We start from the raw sequence: 6,468 nt of genomic DNA on the forward strand, positions 1-6,468 counted from the left end.
ACTTGAGGGGGTTCCAGGGGGTCCCCAGCTAAATGATGGATAGGAACCAAATGGACCCTTATGGGTCTGTAACTCTGAGAGTGTACAAATGGAACCAAATAGTTGGTTCCATTTGTACACTCTCAGAGTTGAATTAACATTGATTTTATTATATAAATTGGGGTCCTAGAGATAGAAATGCCATTAAATGGGGGTCCGTAGCCCTAATGCATGTCAAACTGGTGGTCCTTGAAATTAAAATGGGTGAGAATCACTGCTAGAGCCGTAAAAATCTTCTCTTATGGGGGTCCCTGGCATATAGATTAGATTAGATTTATTGGTCCCCGTGGGGAAATTCGTCTTCACTGACAGTACATTACATAAAGGACCATCTCACATCACACAAGACAGACAACAAGCAACAAGACAACTGGTGTCAATAGGACAGATGTTTTCAGCGGGGCCTTTTGTTCAGGACCTCGATAGCTGCAGGAACCAGGCTTTTCCTAAAGCGGGCCCTGTTAAATGTGAGTGTTCTGTAATTTGAAATGGGGGTCCGCGGGCTAATAAGTGTCAATTTGGGGGTCCTTGACATGAAAAACTTTGAGAACCACTGCCTTAAAGGGTGTGTAATTCTGAGAGTGTACAAATGGAACCAAATGGACCCGTATAGATCGGTCAAAAAAGAACAGATCTACAAGCTATACTGATCGGTCAGAAAAGAAGAACAGATCTGTAGTTCTTATGTCAGAAAAGAACAGATCTGTAGTTCTTATCTGTCAGAAAAGAACAGATCTGTAGTTCTTATGTCAGAAAAGAACAGATCTGTAGTTCTTATGTCAGTAAAGAACAGATCTGTAGTTCTTATCTGTCAGAAAAGAACAGATCTGTAGTTCTTATCTGTCAGAAAAGAAGAACAGATCAGTGGACTTCTGACCTGTCAGAAAAGAACAGATCTACAAGCTATCAACGCGTCGCGGTGCGACGCGTTGATAGCTTGTAGATCTGTTCTTTTCCGATGAGCGACACCGTGGTACTGAAGGCAGGGTGAATAATAATGTTAGCCAAGCTGACCCGTTCATTCAACAAACGGACTGGTAACCATGGTAACCACTAAAGACAACAATGCTGTACCATCATATTTAACCAATCAACGCAATTAACTAAATAAAGGATGCTGTCATCTTACCTTTAATGAAGGGTTCTTTATTATGACTCTGTTTCATTCAGAGAGACGCTGTTGTTGTACCAGACATGATAACATAGGAAATATAGAGGAAGTGACATCATTTAGCTTCCTGTTGGTCCCGAAGCAAGGTATTTAAAAAGAAGGTACAGACAACTACGTCATTTTCAGCGTCTGTGGGAGACAAACTGCTGCAGCCGTGGATTACATTGGAGTCTATGAGAGAGCCATGGTGGAAGTCCGGGGACCCTCGGAGTTCCCTAACGGGGTTCCAAATGGACCCTTACAGATCCATTTGTTACACTCTCAGAGTTATGGGGGTCCTTGAAATAAAAAAAAAAGGTTTGAGAACCACTGCTTTTAGTTGAAGTCAGGTTGCTGTTGTTGCCATTCTTTGCGAACAGACTTTGCTGCCATCAAGAGGATATTAGAGGGACATGCATAACAGTGGCGTTCCCAGAAATTACATTTAGGGCAGGCGAGATTTTTTTCTCTACCTACCCCCCCCCCCCCTCGGGGAAAATGGGGGAAATCTCGGGGCACACAAGTTAACAACAACAATAAAAACAATATGCAAGTATAATCAATGAATCAATCAATTATTCAGCGGTGGTGGCTCAAGCTGCTCTCAGACTCAGAGCCCCTTTTATGCCAGGTGAGTAGGCCTACGGGTGATGGCCCAGCCGCCCAGACCCCCACACCTGGCACTCCTGGCACCCCATGAAGATAAAGGCAACATTTGCATCACTATAGGCGACGTCGCTCTGCTGAATGGATACGGTAGTGATTGCCTGGCCGCGTGAAGGTCCGACGGCCACTACTCTCTTTGGATTTTTTTCACTGTCAGTTTTTCAGTCTTTTACTTTATTTTCTAGGGGAGGCTAGATTTTAGTTGGGCAGGCGGCCGCCTGCCCTGCCTCTATGGTGGGTACGCCACTGATGCATAATCAATGAAGATATCTTTTTTCACATAAACCACATCCAGACAATAAGGCACATAAAACAATAAGACACATAAAACAATAAGGCACATAAAACAATAAGACACATAAAACAATAAGACACAAAAAACAATAAGGCACATAAAACAACAAGGCACGTAAAACAATGCATTGAAGCCTGTTCTGCCTTCTGTCTAAGCCAATAGACCAATTATTTGTTTACTAACATTGAGCCTGGACGCACAGGTGATTGTTTCACGCAATCAATTCCCAACCTGTTTCGGGGTGCACTGGTTTCAGCACACCCCAACCCCCTCTTGTGTGTGTTGGCTAGTGAGACGCGTCCTAACGAGACCTGATATAATGGGTTTCGTTGCGCGCATACTGGCTGCGTGCAGCCAGTGTGACGTCGTCTGTTAAGGGGTCTATAAGCTTGATTTGAATGTAACTGCATTTTGTTCAACAATTCCTTATTTCTTATTTTCCTCTTTGCTATAGGCCAGTGGTTCCCAAACGTTTTAATGCCTAGGAAAATTATATTTATTTGGCTGCGGACCCCCATCTCAAATATTTTGTTCAGGGACCCCCCAGAAGCAAAGATTTGAGCTACAAATGTTCGCTTAAAAATATATATATTCAAAGGTTTGCACAAATGTGTGAGTGTGTAGATCTGCACACTGTGTGTAGATCTGCTATTCAAAAATAGCAGATCTACAAGCTCATAGCACGGCACCGAGTGCCCAAAGTATAAAAGGTGAAAATGATTTTGATGCTATTAACACATTAAGCTGGGGACCCCCTGGAAGCCCCCCAAGGACCCCTGGGGGTCCCCGGACCTCACTTTGAGAACCAATGCTATAGGCTGCATTGTAACAGTTTGGCCTACCTTTACATTTTGAAGAGACGCTTATGCCAAATAAAAAGAACTAATGAGAATGGTGCACTTAAGTGCTGATTGATACACATGCACAATAACTATATATTTTTGTATAAAGTGTTTAGTCTGATAGTCTGAAAGTTTAAGCTCAGATGATTATAAAGACAATATGTAGCTCAAAATCAGTAGATGTATGAATCTCTATTTCAGCTTAATAATCGCAACAATCAACAACATTAACTTGTAGGAAAGTTGTTATTCAATCGCAGGTGATATTGTAGCCAGAGTTCACAGCATCAAGGGGAAGTTTCACAATTTAACCAAATAGATTTTTGTGAAGTGACGTAGGCCTACCTGTGCATTGAGTGTGACTGTCTACCTGTCAATCAATGGCGTTCTGTCTGTCAATCTGTAAACTATTGAAATATTAAAATCCACTGGAAAACATGAACACTTTTAACATTTAGTAAAAAATGACTAAATTGAATCTGCATGCATTCAACCACTTGTTGCCTAGTAAACTAGTAACTAGTAAACTAGTAATGAGTAAACTAGTAACTAGTAAAGAGCTGTTTCTAACCAACATTTTCCCCATGGCCTAGAGCAGTGGTTTTCAACCTTTTTCATGCCAATTTAAGGACCCCTAAATTGATATACATTTGGCCGCGGACCCCCATTTGAAAATGTTTTTGTGCCAGGGACCCCCAGAAGCAAAGATATCAGTTAATTTTCGCTTTAAAAAATATAAATATTCAAAGATATGCACACATTTTCAAGGTTTTTCATAAATTGCCAAAGCTAAGTGGTTAAACATGATTGTGACGCTATTAACTAATTTTGCTGGGGACCCCCTGGTACTCCCTCAAGGACCACTGGTGGTCCCCGGACCACTGGTTGAAAACCACTGGCCTAGAGGGATGTGTGGAGGTCATACACATACTGCATATGCCCTCAAATAAACTGATGTTGTTGTGAGCTTGTAGATGGGCTATTATTTTCACTAGTTTGGCTCCCGGGAAGAGATACAGTTTCTCTTTTGGGTCTTAAGCTAAAAGGTTTGCTCTAGAAGGAGAGATTAACAGTTTAGTATCACTGTGTGAGTGTGACACATAAACTAATTATATAGAACAGCAGAGATTAATAGTTGTCACTATGTGACACATAACCTGTTATAAACTAATATTCAACAGTTCACTATGTTATATAAAATTAAATTCTACCAACCTCACAAATCACTTCCAACAATACTTCCACTCAAACTCCAAGCTCCATAATACACCCGACAGGCAAATCTTCTAATCTACATGAACCCAGATGTTACACCACTAGGGGGCAGTTCAATGTCACATACAGAGGTGTCATATTATGGAATGCATATTTCCACCTACTGTAGTATCAGACTTTAAAAGAAAACAAATAGGCCTACATAAACTGAACACCGACGTGGGTAGCAAATCAAACAGCCATCTACATTACAGTAGTAATGTTAACACAGTTAACACAGTAATGTTAACACAGTTAACATTACTTAAAATTTGTATTTCTTGTTTTGTTAACTCTCTAACTTTGTGTTCATACAATGATGCTGTGTAATGTAATAGAATACAATAAGATCTATAAGCCCTTGCGTGGTTTCTCACCTCACCTGCACAACCCCTTTTTTCTTGACCCTTTCTCATGGAAGATGTTATTGTTGTATTTACAGTACACTCATCTTGTTGTGCAAACCAATAATATCCTAATCTAAATGTATGACACATAACCTGTTACAAACTAATATTCTTGTAAAAGACAGATAATCGTCTGGTTGTTTGAACCAGACTCAAGAGCCGCTGTGATGCTTAACTGGGTTATAAGGCCAGCTAGTCGTAGGCCTACTTGCCAGCTAGTCGTACTTGCCAGCTAGTCGTACTTGCATAATATGTGCTTATTCCCCCGGAGAGAGTTAAGGTCGCTTGAGTACTGAGCTCAGCCTCGGGATTCCTTTGCCTTTATACGTTGGGCCGCAGTGCTAGTGTCATTATGGTGATGTCAGTCATATCCGTATATGGAGCAAGCGATGTCAGTTATGCCCAAAGATAGGTTGGTAACAATAATGTATACAATTACAATATTACCATGTCAGTCTTGCATGTTTCGGTTGTCTCCATACATGGGGCTCCAGGAGGGGTTCTCTGATGTCAGAACTAGGTTTTTGATTGATTGAAATACTTTATTTAGAAAAAGACCTGGAAACAGTACATAGTACAAGGTATGTTAGGTATCTCCATAATATAGAAGTCTATGATGTCAGACTTGGTTAGTTGTTGTAGTCTCCATATATGGGAAGGTTGAGATTGAATAGGTCACTTAAGGTGGGGACTGAATAGATCATTTATCCCCCTATATGAGTATGCTCTGAATGTTCTCTACAGCCACTTTTAGGATTGATGCATCAAAATGCATTGATGCATTTTTACACTACACCTATACAAATGCACGATTGACACATCAGACCAATACAAGGTGTGCATCTGTCATTGCCATTCAATCTTGTTTTCATCTGTTGTGGCATTTGGTAGATTGCCAGCATTGCCACAATCATGCTGGAATGTATCATGTGTGCGTGTGTGTGTGTGTGTGTGTGTGTGTGTGTGTGTGTGTGTGTGTGTGTGTGTGTGTGTGTGTGTGTGTGTGTGTGTGTGTGTGTGTGTGTGTGTGTGTGTCTTATCCCACACACTGGGAACACTGGATTATTTTGTTGCGCATGCAATAGGCCTTGACATGCAAGACTTTTTGCTATCAACACCTGCAATAGTTTGTACAGTAAAACAAAAAACAGATAATAATGTTATAAGTTCACAAAAATCCATAGAATGTTGAGTGTGTGTGTGTGTGTGTGTGTGTGTGTGTGTGTGTGTGTGTGTGTGTGTGTGTGTGTGTGTGTGTGTGTGTATGTGTGTGTGTGTGTGTGTGTGTGCACGCGAGCGTGTCTCCACAAATATAAAGTTAAAACAATTATATTATTGTCCTTTTCAGTTTCTTTTCATAATTCCAAGGGCTGGGGGGTATGGGACAAAGTATAGAGCCCTGCAGGACCCAGTCTCAACAAATTACAATTAGGTTAAGAGTCTGTGGTAATTGAACTAAGCGGAGCCAAAATAAAGAAATACTGAAATCGCATGGCCAAAGGTTTCATGATACTACTTTACCTCTTGCCAAAGCGGATAATGAATGGTTAATTATTTTACTTGTATGAAAACACGAGTGCTTGAGTGAAGACAATTCAATCCATGACAGCGTTTGAAAAAAACGTGCGTGACCTTTGACAGGGCTGTGAGTGGAGAGCTGGACACCACCATGTAATGGACATTTCTTTCAGTCTTGATGTTGGTGAATGAACACACCTTTTGGTTGCACAGTGCCATGCCTCTGTTCTGATTTCCAGCTGCTAATTGTGCTGGCCTCACAGTGTAGAAGGAATAAGAAGGATAAGAGCAGACCAA

General features: G+C 41.0%; 1 protein-coding gene across 2 annotated transcripts in view; it reads right to left on the reverse strand.

The window, feature by feature from the left end:
• Positions 1–1,239, reverse strand: part of LOC311039958 (calcium-independent phospholipase A2-gamma-like) — a 22,751-nt gene extending 21,512 nt beyond the window's left edge. For both annotated transcript variants that reach the window (XM_084049991.1, XM_084049989.1), the window contains exon 1: positions 1,169–1,239. The gene's annotated coding sequence lies outside the window, so the exon portion shown is untranslated. The remainder of the gene's footprint in view (positions 1–1,168) is intronic.
• Between the last annotated feature and the right edge of the window lie 5,229 nt (positions 1,240–6,468).

Source organism: Gymnoscopelus microlampas, assembly GCF_963454915.1.
Source record: "Gymnoscopelus microlampas genome assembly, chromosome: 23".
NCBI lineage: Eukaryota > Metazoa > Chordata > Actinopteri > Myctophiformes > Myctophidae > Gymnoscopelus > Gymnoscopelus microlampas.